The sequence below is a fragment of the Macaca thibetana genome, chromosome 7 (genome assembly GCF_024542745.1).
Source record: "Macaca thibetana thibetana isolate TM-01 chromosome 7, ASM2454274v1, whole genome shotgun sequence".
Classification (NCBI taxonomy): Eukaryota; Metazoa; Chordata; class Mammalia; order Primates; family Cercopithecidae; genus Macaca; species Macaca thibetana.
Genome location: NC_065584.1, coordinates 86,609,160 through 86,634,230, shown reverse-complemented (window position 1 = coordinate 86,634,230; position 25,071 = coordinate 86,609,160). Strand labels below are relative to the sequence as shown.

Here is a 25,071-nt window from a genome sequence, read left to right as displayed (position 1 = left end):
TGTGTGTTTACTCTGCTGACTGTCGCTTTCATATCATTATGGTCAAAAAAGATACTTGATATAATTTCAGTCTTCTTAAATCTGTTAAAACTCATTTTGTGGTGTAACATATGATCTATCCTAGAGAATGTTCCATATGTGGTTGAGAAGAATGTGTGTTCTGCTGCTGTTGGATGGAATCCCAGTTGTCATTTGTTAGTGTTAGCTTTACTTGCCATCTGTAGATGCTAGACATTTTTTGACCCATGAATTATTGCTCCTTTTTGTTTAAAAAAAAAAGACTGCTTTATATAAGGGTTTTTTCTATAACTTATCTCTCTTCTCTCATATTTTACTTTAAGAAGTGAGAAGAGGCCGGGCGCAGTGGCTCAAGTCTGTAATCCCAGCACTTTGGGAGGCCGAGACGGGTGGATCACGAGGTCAGGAGATCGAGACCATCCTGGCTAACACGGTGAAACCCCGTCTCTACTAAAAAATACAAAAAACTAGCCAGGCGAGGTGGCCTATAGTCCCAGCTACTCGGGAGGCTGAAGCAGGAGAATGGCGTAAACCCGGGAGGCGGAGCTTGCAGTGAGCTGAGATCTGGCCACTGCACTCCAGCCTGGGCGACAGAGTGAGACTCTGTCTCAAAAAAAAAAAAAAAAAAAAAAGTGAGAAGAATCAGGAAATGCTTTTAACATCCATCCTGAAAGCCTCCTTAGATCACCCATTTCACTAGGTACCTTTTCTACCTTCCATTTTACTGCAGATGATAGTGGTGCTAAACTTTTTGCCACTAGGTGATAAGAATCCATGTTTTTCTAGTTTTTTCAGTTTATTTTTATAGTTTAAGGGGTACAAGTGCAATATTGTTTCATGGATACGTTACATAGCCATGATGTCTGGACTTTTTGTGTAGCCGTCACTTGAATAGTGTACATTGTACCCATTAGTTAATTTCTCATCCCTCACTCCCTGGTACCCTCCCCACCTTTCTGGTCTTCAATGTCTATTATTTCACTATGTCCATGTGTACACATTATTTAGCTCCCACTTATAAGTGAGAACATGCAGTATTTGACTTTCTGGTACTGAGTTATTTCGCTTAAGATAATGGGCTCCAGTTCCATTCATGTTGCTGCAAAAACATGATTACATTCTTTTTTATGGCTGATTAGTATTCTATGGTATGTGTATATATACACACACATTGTGTATATATGTAAATATATATATGCATATATGTGTATGTATATACTCCATGGTGTGTGTATATATGTATATATATGTGTGTGTATATGTATACATGTTATATATGTATTTATAACAGATACATGTATGTTATATAGGTACATGTATGTGTATATACATGTGTGTGTCTCCCATGGTGTGTACACTACACATATATATATATAAAATGTTCCTAGTTGCGTGTGGTGGCTCACACCTGTAATCCCAGCACTTTGGAAGGCTGAGACAGGCAAATCACAAGGTCAGGAGTTCAAGACCAGCCTGGCCAACATAGTGAAACCCCATCTCTACTAAAAATACAAAAAATTAGCCAGGGGTGGTGGTGGGCACCTATAATCCCAGCTACTCAGGAGAGTAGACCAGCCTGGCCAAGGTGGTGAAACTCCGTATCTACTAAAAATACAAAAATTAGCCAGGTGTGGTGGCACACACTTGTAATCCTAGCTATTTGGGAGGCTGAGGCACAAGAATCTCTTCAACCCAGGAGACAGAGGTTGCGGCCTAGGCAATGGAGTGAGACTATGTCTAAAATACATATATTATATATATATAAATATATTATATATATATTATTATTATAATATATAATATATAAAAATATATTTAAATATATATATATTTTTTACCAGCACCATTTATTGAAGAGCGTCCTTTTCTCAGTGTATGTTTTTGTCAACTTTGTCAAAGATCAGTTGGCTATGACTTTATGGCTTTATTACTGGGTTCTCTCTTCTGTTCCATTGATCTATGTGTCTATTTTTATACCATGTTGTTTTGGTTACTATAATCTTGTACACTGGCTATGTTAGACAAGAGTGTTCTTTCAGAACACAGCTTGGCTGTGATTTTCCACATTTTTGTTTCACTGTAATAGTTTGCACATCTTGTGCTAGAAAATAATTTTCCACAACTTATGTCAGCTCAAGTTCTGAATTATTTCTTTGTGCAACTTGTTCTACTCTGGGTGTGGACAATTTATTTGCATCTAGGAATAATTCAATAGATGCATTCTCTAAAATGTCACTGAGATATTACACTGCTTTATTCTATTCTGTCTTCTGGGAGTTGAAAGACTTCTTTTTCTTTTTAGTTTGAGATGACTTCTTTGCCAAAACCTCTTGTTCAGGATTTGCCTGAACTAAATTTGTAGATACTTTTGATTTCTCCCAATCATTACAATCTTATAATAGAGTAAGAAGACAAGTCTGTTGGTTCAATTCAATGTTTCCAGTAATGCTAAATATCTCTGTCAAGATTTAATGTTTCTATGTATGTAAACTCCAGCTGTTTCTGAAATTTATCAGCCTTCACCTGATTCTGATCAAAAAGACTTTATTCTCAGAAGTGCTTCTGTAGATAACACCAAAATACTCACTAAAAGAGGCAAGCACATTCCTATGAGCTTTAAACTGGTCTCCAGTTTTCAGTAACACTTTCCTCAAGTTTCTTTAAGTGCACACTTGTAGCCTTCTCAAAGGCTATCAGAATTTACTAACAGTCTCCTCAAGAAATTTTAGGCTTTCAGTGACACTTTCCTCAAAGTTCTTGCAGTTTCCTTCCACTGTGAATGCCACTCCAACTTTTTAGATTTTTACTATGGCAGCATCTCATATCCATGTACCAAAATCTGTATTAGTTACTTACTACCATGTAATAAATTGCCCTAGAAGTTAGCAGCTTTCAAAAAACAATAAAATATTGGCCGGGTGCAGTGACTCATGCCTGTAATCCTGGAACTCTGAGAGGCTGAGGAGGGCAGGTCACCCTGAGGTCAGGAGTTTGAGACCAGTCCAGCCAATATAGCGAAACTCCGTCTCTACTAAAAATACAAAAATTAGCTGGGTGTAGTGGCCCATGCCTGTAATCCCAGCTACTCAGGAGGCTGAGGCAGGAGATTCGCTTGAACCCAGCAGTCAGAGGTTGCAGTGAGCTGAGTTCGTGCCACTGCACTCCAGCCTGGGCAACACAGCAAGACTCCATCTCAAAAACAACAACAAAAAACAATAAAACCAATAAACAGTTACAATTTCACAGTTTTCTATGGATCAGAAATTTGGGAGCATATAGTTGGGAAATTGTGGCTTGGCTGTCTCATGGGGTTGCAGTTAAGTTGTCAACTGGGGCTGCAGCCAATTGAAAACAGGAAGGACATGCTTAGAAGATAACTTACTTATATGGCTGGTGTCAGTGCTAACTGTCAGCAGGAGGCCTCAGCTTTTCTCCATAGGGCTGAGTATTCTCATGACATGACAACTGCCTCCCCACATAGAAAGTAACAGTGTATTTTATGACCTTGGGAGTCTCAGAAGGCACACTAGTTATTTTCCCAATATCCTATTGGTTCTCAGGTCAACCCTATTCAGGGTTGGTCAGGGTCAAGAGGTGCTCGCTACAACGGTCAGATGTGGAGGATAATAGGAAATGCATTTAATATCTTGAAAACTAGCAAAAGAAAAAAAAAGGAAAGGATTAAACATGTATCCTGCATTTCTTTTGTAAACTGCATCTAAAATATAAGGGAAAAGACTGAAAGTAAACGAATGAAATATATATATTTTTTTAATGAAATATATATTTAATATATTTAATATTAAATATATTTAATTTTATTTTATATATATATATATATATTTTTTTTTCCCAGCACCATTTATTGAAGAGCGTCCTTTTCTCAGTGTATGTTTTTGTCAACTTTGTCAAAGATCAGTTGGCTATGAGTATATGGCTTTATTACTGGGTTCTCTCTTCTGTTCCATTGATCTATGTGTCTATTTTTATACCATGTTGTTTTGGTCCTCAGGGAGGATCACCTGAGCCCAGAAGGTAGAGGCTGCAGTAAGCCAAGATGGCACCACTGCATTCCAGCCTGCACAACAGAGTGAGATCTGTCTTTTAAAAAAAAAAAAAAAAAAAAAAATTCTTACAAAAAAACTCTAGGTCCTGCTAGGTTTATCAGTAAAATTTCCAGGGGAGGGCTGGGCACGGTGGCTCACAACTGTAACCCTAGCACTTTGGGATGCCAAGGCAGGTGGATCACCTGAGGTCAGAAGTTTGAGACCAGACTGGCCAATGTAGCAAAACCCCTTCTCTACTAAAAATACAAAAATTAGCCTGTCATGATGGTGGGTGTCTTTAATCCCAGCTACTTGGCAGGCTGAGGCAGGAGAATCGCTTGAACCCAGCGGGAGGAGGTTGCAATGAGCCGAGATTGCCCCACTCCACTCCAGCATGGGCGAAAAAGCAAAACTGCATCTCAAAAGAAAAAAAAAAAAAAAAAAAAAAAAAATCCAGGGGAACATGTTCTTGGGACCCCCGAGGTCTGTGTGCGAAAGAAAAATTAAAAGAGCCGGGCGCAGTGGCTCACGCCTGTAATCCCAGCACTTTGGGAGGCCGAGGCGGGCGGATCACAAGGTCAGGAGATCGAGACCACGGTGAAACCCCGTCTCTACTAAAAATACAAAAAATTAGCCGGGCGCGGTTGTGGGCGCCTGTAGTCCCAGCTACTCGGGAGGCTGAGGCAGGAGAATGGCGTGAACCCGGGAGGCGGAGCTTGCAGTGAGCCGAGATCGCGCCACTGCACTCCAGCCTGGGCGACAGAGCGAGACTCCGTCTCAAAAAAAAAAAAAAAAAAAAAAAAAAAAAAGAAAGAAAGAAAAATTAAAAGAAAAAAAAGTTAAAATTCCCAAACATTTAAAGGATAAATAATATTTATATTACACAAAATATTCCAGGGATTAGAAAAAGAGAAAATACAGACCAATTCATACTAAGAGGCCAGCATAACCTTGACACCAAAACCTGGAAAAGAATGTTAAAAGGAAAGAAACCTATAGGTCAATTGCTCTCATAAACATAGACAAAAATTCTAAATAAAATATTAGCAAGACAAATCCAGCAATCTATAAAAGGGTAAATGTTATATGATGTTGAGTTTATTCCAAAAATATAAAGTTGATTTGACATTTAAATTAAAGGATAAAAATGCAGTTGTCACAATTGATGGAGAATAAGCATTTGATAAAATGCCATACCCATTCAGGATTTAAAAAAAAAATATTTGCTATGCATTTGTTCAGCAGCAATAGAAACAAAATAAATAAAAACTTTCTTAGAAACATTTTTTTTTTTTTTTTTGAGACGGAGTCTCACTCTGTTGCCCAGGCTGGAGTGCAGTGGCGCGATCTCGGCTCACTGCAAGCTCCGCCTCCCGGGTTCCCGCCATTCTCCTGCCTCAGCCTCCTGAGTAGCTGGGACTACAGGCGCCCGCCACCGCGCCCGGCTAATTTTTTGTATTTTTAGTAGAGACGGGGTTTCACTGTGGTCTCGATCTCCTGACCTTGTGATCCGCCCGCCTCGGCCTCCCAAAGTGCTGGGATTACAGGCTTGAGCCACCGCGCCCGGCCACCTCTTAGAAACATTTTTAAGTAGTGATGAAAGAGTGTGCCCTTAATCTGAGAAAAGATTACTATAAAAAAGTATAGCAAACAAAGTATTTATTGCCAAATATTAGAAGTTTTCACCCTGGCCCGGTGTGGTGGCTCACGCCTGTAATTCCAACACTTTGGGAGGCTGACATGGGCAGATTACGAGGTCAGGAGATCGAGACCATCCTAGCTAACACGGTGAAACCCTGTCTCTACTAAAAAACACCAGGTGTGGTGGCACGTGCCTGTAGTCCCAGTTACTCGGGAGGCTGAGTCGGGAGAATCGCTTGAACACAGGAGGCAGAGGTTGCAGTGAGTTGTGATTGCGCCACTGCACTCCAGCCTGGGCAACAGAGCGAGACTCCATCTCAAAAAAAAAAAAAAAAAAAAAAAGCTTTCCCCCTGAGATATGGAATAAAATGAGTTTATCCTCTGTTACTGTTTTGATTCAACATTAAACTGGACAGTTTATATTTAACAATATGCAATGAGGTAATAAGGAATAAGTATGTAAGTACTGGAAAAGAAGAAACAAAATTTTCATTATTCACAGACAACATAAAAAACTCAAAATGAGGCCAGGCGCGGTGGCTCATGCCTATAATCCCAGTGCTTTGGGAGGCCGAGGCGGGTGGATCACGAGGTCAGGAGTTGAAGACCAGCCTGGCCAACACAGTGAAAACCCGTCTCTACTAAAAATACAAAAATTAGCTGGGCGTGGTGGCTTGTGCCTGTAGTCTCAGCTACTCAGGAGGCTGAGGCAGGAGAATCACTTGAACCGGGGAGGCAGAGGTTGTGGTGAAACGGTATCATGCCACGGCACTCCAGCCTGGGGGACAGAGGGAGACTTTGTCTCAAAACAAAACAAAGCAAACAAACAAAAGACTCAAAATGAATCTACAGAATTAACAAATAAATTTAGCAGGACCTGAATACAAAATCAACACATAAAAATAAATTATTGTTAAAAAATAAATAATTGGAAAATAAGTTACCTTAAATTATAGCATTTACATCAGTATCCAAAATAAATTAATTCTAATGAAAGATGTGCAAGATCTGTATGCTAAAAGTGAGTAAATAATATTAAAACAATTAAAGACCTAAACAAATGGAGGGTTATAACATTTTCATATATTGGAAGACTCAGAATTCTAAAGATTTATTCCATTTTGCTTATACAATCCCAGTTAAAATCCCAGCAGCTGGTTTTTAAAATTGCCAGCTGATTATTATATGGCAGATAAAACTGTCCCCCAAACCCCAATTCTTTCTCCAGCCAAAGAACTGGAAAATGGGTGGCCTAGTTGGAGAGAAAATCTTTTGACAACATTTACACTACTCCAGCCAAACTTCATGGCAAAAACTGCAGACAGAGCTGAATAAGGAACCTATATTTCCACCTCACCTAGCAATAATGAAGCACCATTCTCCCTTCCTGCAGTGTCCACAGAAGCTGAGCTGGGCATCTAGATTTCCACCCCTGCCTGCCAGCAACAGTGCCCCCCTCCCTATACCTGTGATAGCAGTGGAGGCTGAATTGGGTGTCTAAACGTCTACCCCTACCCAGCAACAATGAGGCACCTTTCCTCATGTCAGCAGAGGCTCAGGGAGGAGCATGGACTTGCACCTCCACCCAGTAGTAACAAGATGGTATCCAGGCCCCGCATGGTGGCTCATTCCTGTAATCCCAGCACTTTGGGAGGCTGAGGCAGGTGAATCACCTGAGGTCAGGAGTTCAAGACCAGTCTGGTCAACATGGTGAAACCCCATCTCTACTAAAACTTCAAAAATTAGCCAGGTGTGGTGGTGGGCATCTGTAATCCCAGCTGCTCGCAAGACTGAGGCAGGAGAATCTCTTGAACTCAGGAGGCGGAGGTTGTAGTGAAGCAAGATCATGCCACTGCACTCTGGCCTGTGCAACAGAGCAAGACTCTGTCTCAAAAAAAAAAAAACAAAACAAAAACCAAGATGGTGTCCCTTCCTCCACTAGCAAGGTGTCAGTGGAGTCCTGCTAAAATATAAAATTTCAATAAGATCCAGAAAATCATAAAATAATACCAGTATGTCCAAGATACAATAAAAAAAAATCACTTGTCATACCAAGAACCCAGAAGAACCTCAATTTGAATGAGGCAATGATGGCAGCGGCTGCTCCAGATGGCCTGCCACTACCATCACACCAGCTGCAGCAGGGAGGCACCCGGGGCTGCATGCTTAGTGGAGCTGGAGGGAACAAGCCAGAGACCCGCCGCTTCTGAGTTGGGGCAGGAAGTCCCTGGATGTCGCTGCAGCTACCCAAACTGTGGCTGCAGATCGGGCCTCCCACTCCATGGAGGAAACAGGAGTCCCGCCCTCTTGGGCGGAGCTGCAGCTGCACAAATTGTGGCTGCAGATCCGAGCCTCCCTGCGCTCCTTGGGGGCTGGGATCAGGCAGGATCCCTGTCCTCCAGGGCACAGCTGCAGCCACCAAAACTGCAACTGCAGACCTGGGCCTCCCACTCAGAAGAGCAGGCAAGAGTGCTGTCCCCCCTCCCCACCCCCACACGCAGCTCAGCCACCCAAACCCTGACTGGAGACGCAGACATCCCTGCACTCTTGGGGACCCGGGAATGCCCCCCTGCCCTCGCAGGGTCAGAAGCACCTGCTCCCACTGCCTGGCTTCTTCCTGCTGCTCCCCCTTCCCATCTCAGAGTAAAGTCTGGGAGGATACCATAAATGACAGCAGGAGGCAGATAGATTCCTGGAAGGCAGTGGGTCCCTGGTGAGACCCCACCTTCAGGCCAAGGAGGGCTGGGGGCTGGGCTGCCAGTCCCATGGAGTGGGAACTTGTGGTGCCTTTTCCCAGTCACCCATGGCTGCCCATGGACCAACTGTGCACACTTCCTCCCCTCTGAGGCCCATAAAAGCCCTGGGTTCAGCCAGAGCTGAGCAGAGGACAGGACAACCAGCTGTAGAGAGAAGCTACCCACTCTAAGGCCTCCTCTCTGTTGAGAGCTAGGAAGATGACTGGAAGACCTGCTTGCAGAAAGGAGAAACCCACTTTAGTGCCTCCTCTCTACTAGAAGCTGAACACTCTTGGGACACCCTGGCTGCAGACCCTGCTGTGGGTCTCCTGTAAGTTGTCTATTGCTCAGTAAAGCTCCTCTTCATCTTGCTCACCCTCCACTTGTCTGCATACCTCATTCTTCCTGGTCACAGGACAAGAACTCGGGACCCACCAAATGGTGGAGCTAGAAGAGCTATAATACAAACAGGGCTGAAACATGCCCCCTGTTTGCCACGTTGCAGGTGAATAGAAGGAGAGAAGAGCTGTGACTCCTCAGGGAGCCCAGACCTGGGAGCTCCCCAAGCCAGGACTGTGACTCCCTCTTTGGGGTCCTGCAGTGCCTGGCGTCTCCAAGCTTCCAGGCACCACTGCATTTCCTGGTGCTAGCCAGGGAAGCTGCTTGCAGTGTGCCTGGTCCAGCCACAGCCTCGCAGAGAGCCAGGGCCCTTGCCAGCACCTGGAGCTGCCCGACCCCTGCAGCAGCTAGCATGTCTGACTGCAGCAGTGACTTGCTCACACACCCCTCACCACTGCATGCCTGACTCATCCTTGGCAGATGTGGGATCCATGCTGGTAGTGTGAGCTGAGTGCAGCCTGCAAATCCAAGTGGGCAGAATGAGCCCACAGGCCTGAGCAAAACTCAGGCAAAGGCACCACTGGCCAGAGGTTTCAGGCCAGAAAAGTGACACCCCAAGGATCCCGTAACAGTAACAGATGCCAACACTAAGATGACACAAATACTGAAATTATCTGACAAAGATATGAATGTAGACTTAATAAAAATGCTTCAATAAGCAATTATAAATATGCATACAACAAATGAATGAATAGAAAATATACGCAAAGAAAAGTGATCTAGCATTTGTGTGATCAGAGTCTTAGAAAAGAGAAACAGAATGGGGATGAACAAATTTCATAAAAATAATGGCTGGATTTTCCCCAAATTTGGCAACAGACATAAACCTAAAGATTCAAGAAGTTGAGGAAACTCCTGACAGATGAACCCAAAGAAATCCACAACAAGGACATCATATTCAAACTTTTGAAAACTAAGGACAAAGAAAACATCTTGAAATCAGCAAAAGGTGCATTACCTAGAAGGGGACAACACTCTGTTTATTTTTATTTTTATTTTATTTTATTTTTTAAATTCAAATACCAACTCAAACCAGAAGAGAACAACAATTCAAATGTCATGAGAAATCATAGAGGCCAGAAGGAAGTGGCACATTTTTCAAGTGCTGAGAGAACAGTCAACCCAACATTTTATATGCATAAAATATCCTTCAGGATGGAAATTCAGTTACATACATTTTCTCTCTCTTTCTTTCTTTTCTTTGTTCCTTTGTTTCTTTCTTTTCTTTTCTTCCTTTCTTTTTCTTTCTCCTTCCTTCCTGGCTTTCTGCTTTCCTTTCTTTCTTTTTCTTTCTCCTTCCTTCTTCTCTCCTCTTCTCTTCTCTTCTCCTTTTCTTTTTTTTCCCTGCAGCCTTGTCCTCCCAGGCTTAATTGATCCTCCCACTTCAGCCTCACGAGTACCTGGTACTACAGGCGTGTGCCATCATATCCAGCTAATTTCATACAGGGTCTCACCATGTTGCCCAGGCTGGTCTTTAACTCCTGGGCTCAAGTGATCTGTTCACCTCGGCTTCCCAAAGTGCTGGGATTACAAGTATGAGCCACTGCAACTGGCAAAGACATTTGCAAATAAAGGAAAATTAAGAAATTTTGCCAGCCAGTCTATCCTTTAAAATGGCCAAAGGAAGTTTTTGAAAGAGATGGGAAATGATAAAAGAAGGAATCTTTACATAGCAGTAATGAGAAAAGGACAATGGAAAGGGTAAAAACATGGTTAACAAAACAACAACAACAACAAAATTCTCTTCTTGATTTTTAAAAAGATTACATTTGATAGTAGTGTCACAGGTAGTCAGGCATGAGTGGCACAGGAGAGGGCTGTCCCTGCACCCATTAGAAATGTCCGGTGATAGTTCGGCAAGTATCACATTACCCCTCTAAAAATGATAATGTGGCAGGGCCAGGGAAAGGCCATTTCCTGATGGTCCATACCTGTTAACTGAATGCAGGTTGCAGGGAGAAGCAACTTCCTGGGCATGGATGTTAAGAGACAAAAATGGTGAAGTATGATTTTCTGGGTACACTCCACCAGAAAAAGGAAGAAAGCCTCAGATTTGGGCATGCATGTAACTCCCTGAACACTGAGCAGGCTTGATTCCAAAGGGTAAGGAAAGCACTGGGCATGTGGAAAGCCCACCCTAAGGGAAGAATCATGGGAAACAGGCAAACTTACGAAAGTCCTAGGATAATGGTTAAACAGGGCATTTAACCTCTATTAAACTTCACGTGCCAGCTTTTTTTTTTTTTTTTTTTTTTTTTTTTTCCAAACGCACCTTCCTTTCTTTCCTATTCTAAGGCCTTTTAAAATAAACTTCCATTCCTGCTCTGGAACTTGCCTTCGTCTCTTTTTCTGCTTTATGCCCCTCAGTTGAATTTCTTCTGAGGAGGAGGCAAGGACTGAAGTTACTACAGACCCATACACATAGGCTGCTGGTACCTTAGGGTAACTCAGATCTCTGCCATTGCTAACAGTAGAAGCAAAAATCATAAAATTATTTAATGAGGTTCTCTAATAAGTACAGGAAATATTTAATACATTGTATTATGAATGGGGAGGGTAAGGTATGTAAATAAGGCAAATTTTCTACATTTCACTTGACATGGTAAAACAATAGTAGTATACTGTAATCCATTTTGCATGTATAAGGTAATATGTAGAGCAACCACTCAAAACAACTATAAAAAGAGATACCCTCAAAAACACTGTAAAATACTACCCACAGAGTGAAAATGCAATCACAAAATGGGAAAAAAATATTTGCAAGTCATATATCTTATAAGGAATTGCTATATAGACTATAGAAATAACTGCTACAATTCAACATTAAAACAAACAACCTGATTTTGAAATGGGCAAAGAACTTGAATTAACAAACATTACACCAAAGAAGATATATAGCTGGTCAATAAGCACATGAAAAGATGCTCACCATCATTAATAATTAGGTAAATGCAAATCAAAGCCACATTGAGATACCACTTCACACTCCTTAGGGTGCTATTATAAAACAAACAGGGCCAGGCATGGTGGCTCATGCCTGTAATCCTAGCACTTTGGGAAGCCGAGGTGGGCAGATCACCTGAGGTCAGGAGTTCAAGACAAGCCTGGGCAATGTAGGGAGACCCCATCTCTTAAAAAAGAGAAAAGAAAACAGGCTGGGCATGATGGCTCATACCTGTAATCCCAGCACTTTGGCAGGCTGAGGAGGGTGGATCACCTGAGGTCGGGAGTTCGAGACCAGCCTGGCCAACATGGTGAAACCCCATCTCTACTAAAAATACAAAAATTTGCTGGGCGTGGTGGCGGGTGCCTGTAATCCCAGCTACTCAGGAGGCTAAGGCAGGTGAATCACTTGAGCCTGGGAGTTGGAGATTGCAGTGAGCCAAGATCACGCCACTGTACTCCAGTAAAAATAGTAGTAGAAAAAACAGTAAAACCAGTAAAAGAGTTCAGTAAGGTTGCAGGATATAAGATCAACATATAAAAATGAATTATATTTCTTTCTTTTTTTTTTTTTTTTGAGAGAGGTTTTTGCTCTGTTGCCCAGGCTGAAGTGCAGTTGTATGGTCTCAGCTCACTACAACTTCTGCCTCCCAAACTCAAAGGAGACTTTCACGATGTTGCCCAGGCTGGTCTCAATGAATTATATTTCTATAGACCAGCAATAAACATGGAGAAGGTGAAATTAAAACACAATATCATTTGCAATCATTAAAAAAATACTTAAATACTTAAGTGTAAATCTCACAAAACCTGTACAGGATCTGTATGGTCAAAACTACAAACAAATGATATAAGAAATTAAAGATCAGAATAAATGGAAAGACATACCATGTTCATGGATTGGAGGACTAAGCATGGCAAAGACGTCAATTCTCCCAAATTAATATACAGATCTAACATATTTCGTATTATAATGAAGCCATCATTGCAAAATTATAACTGAGACAGTGAGAGAGATCTGACCTAACCTCTATCCTGCTTCTAACCTCTAAGCTGCTCTTGTTTATTCCTGAGAGTAGGCGAAACTAACTTTGGGAGGAACTTAATGTACAGTCTATAGTTTGAAACAAAGATAATAACAGCCCTTTCCCAAAACAAACCCCCTTCTTGCCTGGGGACTAGAATGCCTTTGTAGGACCAACAAATTAGCCAAAAGATGAGAAATTATGGTTTAGGATTCACGCAGCTAGAGGCTACAAGATTCTGACCCTTCCCAAATTGATCCAGTGGATAACAACACTATTATAAAACCTAAGATAAGTGCTTGAAATATTTTGCAAATCCTGTACTCAGTGGATGGGCTGATACCACCCAGATCAATAAACTGGCTCATTTGGTTTTGTGGCCCCTACCCAGGAACTGACTCAGCACAACAGGATGGATAGCTTTGACTCTCTATTATTTCATCTGTGGCCAATTAGAACTCCCTGTCTAAACTCAGACTCACTTTCTCCCTACCCACCAAATTATCCTTAAAAACTCCAATCCCCAAATTCCCAGGGAGACTGATGAGTAATAAAATTCCAGTCTCCCTCACAGCTGGCTCTGGTGTGAATTACTCTTTCTCTATTGCAATTTCCATCTTGATAAATTGGTTCCGTCTAGGCAGCGGGAAAGATGAAACTGGGGGACTGTTAGTTTACAACCTAATCAATATTTTTAGAAATAGACAAGCTTATTCCAAAATTCATATGGAGGCCGGGCACGGTGGATCACGCCTGTAATCTTAGCACTTTGGGAGGCTGAGGCAGGCAGATCACGAGGTCAGGAGATCAAGACCACCCTGGCTAACACAGTGAAACCCCGTTTCTACTAAAAATACAAAAAATTAGCTGGGTGTGGTGGCAGGCGCCTGTAGTCCCAGCTACTCAGAAGACTGAGGCAGGAGAATGGTGTGAACCCAGGAGGCGGAGCTTGCAGTGAGCTGAGATCCGGCCACTGCACTCCAGCCTGGGCGACAGAGCCAGACTCCATCTCAAAAAAAAAAAAAAAGAAAGAAAGAAAGCTCCTCAATCTCAACCTCATACCTTGAACAAAAATAACTTAAGATAGATCATATATTTAAATGTAAAACTATAAAACATTTTAGAAAAAACATAGGAGAAATCATCAGGACCTAGGTCTTGATGAAGAGTTCTTAGAAATAGCACTAACAGCATGATCCATAAAAGAAAGAAAAATGGGTCGGGCATGGTGGCTCATGCCTGTAATCCCAGCACTTTGGGAGGCTGAGGTGAGTGGATCACCTGAGGTCAGGAGTTCAAGACCAGCCTGGCCGATATGGTGAAACCCCGTCTCCACTTAAAATACAAAAATTAGCCGGGAGTGGTGGCACGTGCCTGTAATCCTAGCTACTTGGGAGGCTGAGGCAGGAGAATTGCTTGAACCCGGGAGGCAGAGGTTGCAGTGAGCCGAGATCGCGCCATTGCACTCCAGCCTGGGGTACAAGAGCAAGATTTCATCTGAAGAAGGAGGGGAAGGGGAAGGGGAAGGGGAGATGATAAACTGGACTTCATCAAAATTAAAAACTTTTGCTCTGCAAAATCTGTTAAGACGAAAAGATAAGTTATAGACTGGGAGAAAATATTTGCAAATCACCTGGCAAAGGACTTTAATCTAGAACATATAAAGAATTCTCAACACAGGCCGGGCGCGGTGGCTCAAGCTTGTAATCCCAGCACTTTGGGAGGCCGAGACAGGTGGATCACGAGGTCAGGAGATCGAGACCATCCTGGCTAACCCGGTGAAGCCCCGTCTCTACTAAAAAATACAAAAAAATAGCCGGGCAAGATGGCGGGCGCCTATAGTCCCAGCTACTCGGGAGGCTGAGGCAGGAGAATGGCGTGGACCCGGGAGGCGGAGCTTGCAGTGAGCTGAGATCCGGCCACTGCACTCCAGCCTGGGCGACAGAGCGAGACTCCGTCTCAAAAAAAAAAAAAAAAAAAAAGAATTCTCAACACAATGGTTAAAAAAACAATCCAATTATAAAATGGGCAAGAGGCATGCAGATACGTTTTACCAAAGATGACATATGGGTGGCAAATAAGCACATGAAAACATGTTATACATCATTAGCCATTACGGAAATGCAAACAAACAAAAGCCAGTATCGATCTATCTCTATTAGAACAGTGAAAATAAAAACTAGCGCCAATTCTATATCCTGGCAAAAATGCAGAGGAACTGCATCTCTTATTGTTGGTAAGAATTTAAAATGAGGTAGCAACTCTGGGAAATAGTCTGGCAGTTTCTTATAAAACTAAACATATACTTACCATATTATCCACCATTACACTCCAGGAAAAATCCCAGAGAAATGAAAATTTATATGCACAAAAACTTATACACAAATGTTCATAGCAGCTTTATTTTTAATAGCCCAAAACTAGAAATAACTCAATGTCCTACAATAGATGAGTTAGCAGTTAGACAAACTGGTACATCCACAGCAATTTTTTAAAAAACGAAAAACTATCGGTACATATAGTAAAACTTGGATGGAATTCAAGAGCATCATACTGTGGAGAGGAAACCCATTCTCAAAAAGTTACATATGCTATGTTTGTATCACATATATATTATGCCATTCATAACTTCTTGAAATGACAAAATTACAGTGAAGATTAGTGGTTTCCAGAGGTCAGGGAGGGTGGTGAAAGGATGGGTGATAAGGTGTGACAATAAGTGGGTAGTACAAGGGTTCCTTTGTGGCAATGGAACACTTTTATATATTATGGTGGTGGTTAAAGTGCACAACTACACACACACACAGACATACACACACACAAACTGGTGAAATCTGAATAAGATCTGTAGTTAATAGTAATGTGCCAGTCAGTGTTGGTTTCTTAGTTTTGACAAAGGTACCATGTTAACATTAAGATATTAACATAAGGGGAAACTGGATGAAGGGTATATAAGGAACTGTACTGTCTTTGTAACTTTTCTGTAAATCTAACATTATTCCAACATAAAAACATTTATTTTATAAAAGCAAAGAAAAAATTTTAATATGACACTATTACACATCAACCAGAATGGCTGAAATTACAGTGAAAATAGCAGGTAGGTAACATTAGCAATATTCTATTTTCCAGTAATTTCCTTTTTAAGCTTTATACCCAGCAGAAATGCATACATATGTTCAACAAGACAATTCTAGAATGTTCATAGCAGCTTTATTCATAATAGCCAAAACTGGAAACAGCCCAAATGCATAGTAACAGAATGAATATAGTATATTTATACAATGCAATACTGTATACAACAGTATGAATGAACAAACTACAACATGCAACAAGTGAGTTGTATAGACATATTGTTGAGTCAAAGAAGCCAGACACAAGAGTACATATTATTTCATTTATTTGAAGTTGAAAAACAGGCAAACTTATCTATGCTGTTGAATTAATAGACGATCCTTGGGATAGTGGTATAGTAACTGGAAGAGAACATGCATAGGGCTTCTGGAGTACTGGTGATGTGCCAACTCTTAATTTCGTACTGGTTTTTGTATGTGTTCACTGTGTGAAAAGTCACACCTGTAAACAATTTGTGTGATTTTCTGTATGTAAATTATACTTCAATAAAAAATTTACCAAAAAGCAAACAAACACCAAGTGAGATACCACTATACATGCATTAAAAAGCCTAAAATTAAAAGGGATATCAATCAATACCAAGTGCCAGCAAGGATGTGGAACAAATGAAATGTTCATTTACAGATAGTGAGAATGTAAATTAGTATCATCACTTTAGAAAAATGGTTGGCAACCTCTATTAAAGGTGAATATGCACATTTTCTATGAACCAGCAATTCCACCCCATTATATACCCATCAGAAATATACACATACATGTTCTCAAAAGACATGTACCGGAATGTTCATAGCAGTATTATCCCAAACTGAAAGTAATCCAAATGTCCTTCAGTGCTGCTGGAGCTTATTAAGGTCAATTACAGCTCAGAATTGCAGTGAAGTTAACCTCCTTGGGGGCATCCCCCAATCAATTGGAAACAGCAGCTAGTGGAGAAATATTTCAGCCTCCTGTTCGGTCAGACTATTCTGGGAGCATTATATATCCAACCTGCATAACACTCTTCTATTGATTTTTCTTCTGTCTCTCTCTACCATCTTTCCCACTCCTGCATCCTGGAGCCTAACCCCAAATAAACTACTGTACTCAGGTTTTTTTCTCTGAAGATCTGCTCTCAGAGAAGCCCGAACTTCCATGATTCCATTTATATGTGGCTTCAAAACAAGTAAAACCTATCTATGGTGATACAAGTCAGAAGAGTGGCCAGGATAACCAGTGGTGGTAATGATGGGAGGGAAGTTTCTGGAGTGCTGGTTATGTTCCACATCCTGATCAGAGTGGTGTTTAAACAGGCATGTTTACTTTGTAAATCTTCCTCAAGCTGTATGCTTAAGATGTGTCCATTTTATAGTATATAAATGTTTCAACTTTAAAAATCAAGGAATGCAGGTGTTACGTGGTACAAGAGATTCCCACTAAGAAAAAAGTGGTCTTTGTAAAGGAAACTGAACTTAAAGGTATTGAAAGACAGATAACAGCCGGGCATGGTGGCTCACGCCTGTAATCCCAGCACTTTGGAAGGCCAAGGCGGGCAGATCACAAGGTCATGAGTTCGAGACCAGCCTGACCAACATGGTGAAACCCCATCTCTGCTAAAAATACAAAAAAACAGCCGGGCGCGGTGGCAAGTGCCTGTAAACCCAGTTACTTGGGAGGCTGAGGCAGGAGAATTGCTTTAACCTGGAAGGCGGAGGTTGCAGAGAGCCAAGACCGTGCCACTGGACCAGCCTGGGCAACAGAGCAAGACTCTGTCTCAAAAAAAAAAAAAAAAAAAAAAAAGACAGATGAACTGCAATGGCCACACCCAACTTTTTTGGATAATGTTCCTCTCTCATCCTGGGCATGAGAGTACTGATTATGAATTACTGAGGGATTTGTTGGAGACTGATATTAGGAGAGGAATGTGAACTATTATAGTGAAAGTTGTAGTAGTAAAACTTACCCATAAGAATGCACCCATTTGAGACTGGCACAAGACATTACAACACTCCTCTAGGTGTGTGGTGAATAGTTAGTTCTTCAGCTTTGCTTTGCATTTCTGCTGTTTGCAAGACTGCCTCACAGAGAGCCAATCCTCCCCTTTTTCCTCTCCCTTTTCTATTTATTCATTCAACATATATTTGTTCTAGACACTGTGTTAACCACTAGGAATATATTAATCACAAGTAATAGATGTGGTCCCTGCTCTGAGTTTCCTCCTAATTAAAAAAAAAAAAAATCCACATTAATAACCATACAAATCAATGAGTAAGATTGTAGTACTACAAAGAAGAGATTCCCGGTTTTGACAGCCTATCAGCCTGGTTAAGAAAGAAAGGGTAGGCTTTCTGGAGGAAGTGATACAAGTTGAAATCTGAAAGATGAAAAGTAGTTAACTAGGGAACCAAATAGGTGAGGAGCATGAGTAGTAAGAGGAACAAAGTCCAGTGTGGTTGGAACAGAGAAAGTAAGAGGACATATAGTAGAGGCTGGACAGATCAGCAAGGGTCAGGCTATCTCTGGCCTTGTGAACTGTGTTAAAAAGTTTTGTTATTATCCTAAGGGCAAGTAATGCCAGAAATGGCTTTAATTCGAGAAGCGCCCTGATTATATGTGTGTTTTGAAATAAAAACAATATGGCTGTTTTATGAACAAGTGATAGGAAAAAGATAAAAGTGGATGAAGGGTAGACAGGAGGATACTGCAGTAAGTCAGGAGCAAGGTGATGGAAGCTTGGATTGGGATGGTAGCTGTCAAGATGGAGAGAAGTAAAACTATTCCAAAGATACTTAGAAGGCACATGGGCACTAATAGTAGCTATAGAATATGACGTTCCATCTTTATTTCTAAACAGAACAAATATACTAATGCATTTTCTTAACCTTGGCTATTAGTCTTGAGTAGCACATTTCTTCCTAGGGAAAAAGTTATGTCACCAGATTGTACCTTAATTGTGTGTGGGATATTCAGAAGCTGCTAAGGACGAATGTGCTCAAGAAGAGAATTGAGCCGGGCATGGTGGCTCACGCCTGTAATCCCAGCACTTTGGGAGGCCGAGGCGGGCGGATCACGAGGTCAGGAGATCAAGACCACCTTGGCTAACACGGTGAAACCCCGTCTCTACTAAAAAATATAAAAACTTAGCCAGGCATGGTGGCGGGCGCCTGTAGTCCCAGCTACTCGGGAGGCTGAGGCAGGAGAATGGCATGAACCCGGAAGGCAGAGCCTGCAGTGAGCCAAGATCGAGCCACTGCACTCCAGCCTGGGCAACAGAGTGAGACTCCGTCACAAAAAAAAAAAGAAAAAGAAAAAAAAGAGAATTGAGCATTGCCTTCAAGTTGCAAAAGAAGGGGGGACAAGGCTACAGAACCACCAACGAAGTGTTAACACCCAAAAGGCATTTAAAGAAAGAGAAGATAGACAAGTGTACAAACAGAAGGGCAGGCAAGAGGCTGCCATCTGTGTGGGAAAAGTTTAAATAGGACTATTCAGATAAACCAAAGCTAGGACAACGCTTCCCAAGACCTACAGAGATTTCTGAAAAATGAGCCATCAAGACAATTGAATGAAGACTGCAGACTCCTCAGGAAGTGAGAAACTCTTGAGGAAAGATGTCTCTACACATTCAGGTCAGTGCTTAAAACAAGGCAGCATATACTTCACCGAGGAGTGCTGCCATATTCCTGATCCCCATGCTGGGGCAGTTGGTGAGGGAACAGCAGGGCCATTATGTTACAGGGACAATTGTATTCTCAGGTGAGAGGGGATAAAAGAGTGAACACTAAGGCTGTCTCCAGAGGTGGAGGGCTAACAGTGAGAAGGTAAAGCTGCTTAGATTTCCCCTGGGGAACTAGATTCTATCAAGGGCTACTCCTGCTTCTCAAGGCAAAGAGCTGGGTCACCACTAAAAGGAAAAATATTGAGGGTCAGCCCCGGATGGGGGCAGTGGCAGAGCAGATCACAGCATTTCCAGCATGTTTGAAAAAAACTGTATTAGGCTGTTTTCACACTGCTGTATAAAACTTCCCCACGACTGGGTAACTTATAAAGGAGTCTTGTAAGACAGTTCTGCATGGCTGGGGAGGCCTCAGAAAACAAAATCGTGGCAGAGTGAAGCAGGCAGTGTTTTACGTGGCAGCAGGCGAGACAGGGTTTGTGTAGGACGCGAAGCGGGAAGAACCCCTCATAAAGATCTCATGAGAACTTTCACAAGGACAGCATGGGGGAAACTGCCCCCATGATCCAATCACCTCCCACCTTGTCCCTCCCTCAACATGGGGATACGGATTATGAAGATTACAATTAAAGAGATTTGGGTGGAGAAACAGCCAAACCATACAATTTTGTCAACTAGACCCCAGTGGCACCTGGGACCTTGGGACTGACCAAACTGGTGCTGCAGAAGCTTTTCTGGAGAGTGGATATAAAGTTCTAGGGAAAAGGTAAGTTTGGGGGGAATAAGGAAACTAATTTGAAGAATATTGTAGATCTGGGCAAAGTTGGGCTGGCAGCTGGCTCTAGCAGACTACCCTGTGGTTTGAGGTAATTTCCCTCAGGAGGGCCAACGGGGACTTTGAAGTATTCATGCCTCTTTAAAAACTTAGTATCCTTAAAACACGGAAGGACAATAATTGCAGCAGACCAAGACATTATGGTCCATAGAAAGGTTAAGCCTGGATGGAAACTAGTAAAGTTGTTAACCAACGACCACACTAGAAATGGAGTCTGAGTCATTGAACTTGACAGGTGGATTCCTGGATCGAGAATTTTGGGGAGGGAAGGCTATGTCCCAAATTCACTGCAACTTCATTATTGTGGTTTGTGAGGGTCTGCAAAAGTGACTGAATCTTTGTCACTGGACCTCTTTCATATTAATGTCCCTGTGGGAAAGACCAAGTCTTTTTTTAGAACTCCTGCAATGTCACTGCCAGGTGCTTGTAATAGTCCATGGTAGGCATTGAGTACAAACTTTGGCTAGACACGGTGGCTATCTGTAATACCAGCACTTTGGGGGGCTGAGGTGGGCGGAGTTCGAGACCAGATTGACCAACACGGGGGAACCCCATCTCTACTAAAAACACAAAAAACTAACCAGGCTTGGTGTTGAGTGCTACTCAGGGGGCTGAGGCAGGAAAATCACTTGAACCTGAGAGGCAGGGGTTGCAGTGAGCTGAGATTGCGCCATTGCACTCCAGCCTGGGTGTCAGAGCAAGACTCCAAAAAAAAAAAAAGTAGAAACACATGAGTAGTTTTTCCAAGATATTTAGAAAAGTTTGTCTTCTGGGCCAGAAGAAATGGTTTAAGATACATGTTGTGGGTAGGAGAAACTGTATTTTCTCTATATCCTGCTTCACTTCTAAAGCCCAACAAAGTTGCATGAAATGGCAGACTTTCAGCTGTTAGCCAGGAACTTGTCAATATGCTCTTGAAACTGTTGTCTATGAATGACTCTAGCCCAGTAGTAGAATGAAGAGAAAAATGGCATGGGGATATTTTTTCCCTTTCGTTAACTTAGAAGTTGCTAGGATCTTAGTCTGTTACCTCTATTTGGGAAATAGTTTATCCAATTTCTATGACTACAGACTATAGTTCAAAGACACCATTTCCTCTTCCAAGGTCCAAAACCCATGGAGTTAGACTATAGATCAAATAGTTGGCTCTACCATTTGCTTCAGGGGCATGTTTCTCCCAACTTTTACTTGAGTGCCACTTGAAAACACAATCCAACATGCTTTCCTCTTCCTATCTGCATTTATCTTGGGTTTCGACTCCTTCCTACTAATCGGTCATTTGCATTCACCCCATTACACTGTTCTCCCCCTCTTCCTCTATGCTTTGTAGTTCTACTCACAAAGGGCGTTAACTCCAATACTCTTTAAAGCAGCCCTGCTTTTCAAAATTGAGATTTAACTTGAAAGTCACTAATGCAAACACAAATTCTGCAGTTTTCTACTTTATTTACTTCCTGTCTCCTAACATTTGGAAAGCTTTTGTCTGGTCAGGTACGTCTATGTTCTTTTACTCTGCAGTTTAATTGGCTACATTTTTGCTTTATACCAAGTTCTTTTCAAACACTAAAATTCTCCAACAGAGTGCCCCTTCCTAGTGTGAATGAGGTTCCTAAAGGTACTCAGACCATAATCCACATGTTATATGTAACAATTAACTGGTCAATCATTTCTACATAATACATTTACTACTGTCGACTGGTTTTCTGGCCAGGGTACTTTTTCTTGGATGCTTCTAAATTCCTACGAAAGGCATTTTCTTGGTCAATGTGATGTGAACTAGGGTCCAGAAACTGAAACTCCATTTGACATCAGTGTAGCTGAATTCTCCTAATAAATAAAAAGGTCAACTCTCAGTAGGAATGAGTATGTTTTCTGGTTTTCCCCTGAAATAAAATTGGTCAGTCAATGCTGACAGGCCAGGCATATGTTCCTGAGCTGATCTCATTAAATATACACCATTTCTCTATCCTGCAACTACTTCCAAAAGCACATTGTTTCATCAAGGTTATCTCAAAACACTAATCCTTAAATATAGTATATCATCTGTTCTGTATTTTCTACATTATATACTGGGTTTTGCTTCCCCTAACATTTGAGTAAAACATACTGCCAAGTTATAGTGGATTTGTATGTTGACACTTCAAGGTTCTCTTATGGCTTAAATGATGGTTACGTCTATTGTACTATTACATTCTTCTCAATCCTAATTTGACACCCGTTCATTTCCTTCCAATTTACCACCTTTGTGTTCCCATTTACATTACTTTCCTTTTCTATTACACCCCGTTTCCTCTGAAAAAGAGGCTTTAAACTACATAATAAGTACTCATCACACAGTCTTTGCAGGTCTCGCATGATCGGGTAATATTAACATCAGAAGTGAAATCTAAGACGAACCCTCTTTTTGAGAATCCCAAATTTAGAATCCATTCCCTCCCGACCACTTTCAGTTAGCTCATCCCACTGAGACAATGGCAAATGATTAAGTGCCCTAGGCAGAGGGCTCCAAAGTTTCCCAATTATACATTATGCAGCATCAGAAAAAAATATTATGGATGTTTTATTCGTCTACCTCCTCTCCTGCTTTCTAACCCTGAATGAAAACTGCATTCCTGAATGATTGCAGGACATTTTCTTAGATTTCATGGCATATTAAGAAACTTGTGTTCTGAATTTTATCCCAAATTAAAATGTTACTTTTAAATCTTACTTCCAACTAGTGTAATCAGACTATCAATCTGAAATCCCTCAATTATTAAATCAGATATCCCTCAATTATTAACTGTCAGATCTAACCCCTTTACCTGCACCGCCATGCCTACTATTCTCAATTTCTAGAGTCAACTCAATTCCTACTTTGCAGGGCCCAGGGTTAAGTAATGTCACACCGACTAAAAGCATATCATCTGATAAATGGTCTTTAAAAACACTAGCCCCTTTCCCAAAAAGCCTGTACTTATCTGCATTGGATCAGATTTCAAAAAGCATTTTACCATATGGTATTTCAATCCCGGTCTCTACTTTGCTACAGTTTTGGCCTAGGAACCTAAATGTCAAAGTATTAAATGAGCACACCTGTTGATTATAGAAAACCTAGAGTACTGTTGTCTTAAACACATGAGGAAATTTAATCCACAGTAGCCTAAAACCAAGAGTGTGAAACGACTTCCTCATCAACACAAACTAGAGATGTTAGTATTCCAACAATAACCCTACCATATGTATGTGTAGATTTTCAATGTGTGATCATGCTCTACAGCTATCTGCAAAAGTAACTGCGGCTAATTAAAAGTAATGGCAAAAGGCACAATTACTTTTGCACCAACCTAATATTAAGTGCTTTCCACAGCTTCATTCAATATCTGCTTTCCTACAGAATTAAATGTATAGTTGGCCCTCCGTGTTCGTGGGTTTTACACATGCAGATTCAGCCAACTATAGATCGAAAATACTAGTAAAGAAAAAAAATTTAAAAAGTAACAATACAAATAAAAGTAGTTACAACTATTTACATACCATTTACATTTTATCAGGTATTTTAATGTAGAGATGATTTAAAGTATACAGGAGAATATGCATAGGTTACATACAAATACTATGCCATTTTATGTAAGGGACTTGAGCATCTGCAGATTGTGGTATTCACAGCTAAATAGACTGCTCTGTGCGGGGAAAGAGGCCCTACAGTGAAGTGAAAAGTAGACACTTGATTGTGGACTAATTTTTCCAGTATTTCCCAAAAACTTACAGCTAACAACATAATATTAAACATGTTTTATTAGCATCTTATACATCTGACACTCTCTCCTAAGCATCCAGTTTATTTTCTAATCATGGGTTACTTACTAAAAGTCTATGTAACATGAGCTCACATCAGATCAGAAAACATCAAGTGGGTAGTATTTTTGACTGAATTAACATACAAAAGAAATTGCCTATATCATGTATATGGGCTCCAAGGGTAGTTCATAGTTCAGCCTCTTCATTCTTTTCTGCTTTTGTCACCTGATATAGAAAATGATCTATAAAATCCTTATAAGTAAGACATGAGTTTCGCCTGTAATGAGTAGGATGAAAAAAGGCCAGTGCTGCATGCTATGAAACAATAGCAACTTTATAGGGGAATCCAAGGTTTGTGTGCACAAAAATTATAAACGCCATTTTCTGCTGTGCTGGAAAAACTGAAGTTTAAAACACAAATCAATTAAGCCTTTCAAGGATGAGGTATCACAACACTGGTAGCTGTTTAATATATTCATTTTAAGTAAGACTGGATGCTAAAAATACAATAACTGTAATTAATAAAATTGAGGGAAAACACAAAGATCAGCTAATAGGGGTAAAAGATCATTTAGGGTAAAATAAATGTAACATTCTTTATGTTCTCAATCACCTGGGAAGGCAAGACTGTGGAGTATCAGGAAATAAGTTTTCTCGTTTTCAGTAACATGGAGATATACACTTCAGAATTCAGAAGGTAACTAAGGCTATAAATAGTAATTAAAAGAACAAAACAGAAGAAAGCAGGGGGAGTTCCATTGTCCAGCTGTTGCAATTTTCCTGAAATCTTGTTTTTGAGTCTCTCCTATTTAAGGACAAAACAATTTAGCACACAACAAAAACCTCAAAAAGGGTGCCAGTT

General features: G+C 41.1%; 1 pseudogene; it reads right to left on the bottom strand.

Annotated features, from left to right (window-relative positions):
• Window positions 1–2,030: 2,030 nt before the first annotated feature.
• LOC126959204 (myoneurin-like) lies at window positions 2,031–2,880 on the bottom strand (annotated as a pseudogene).
• Window positions 2,881–25,071: the final 22,191 nt, after the last annotated feature.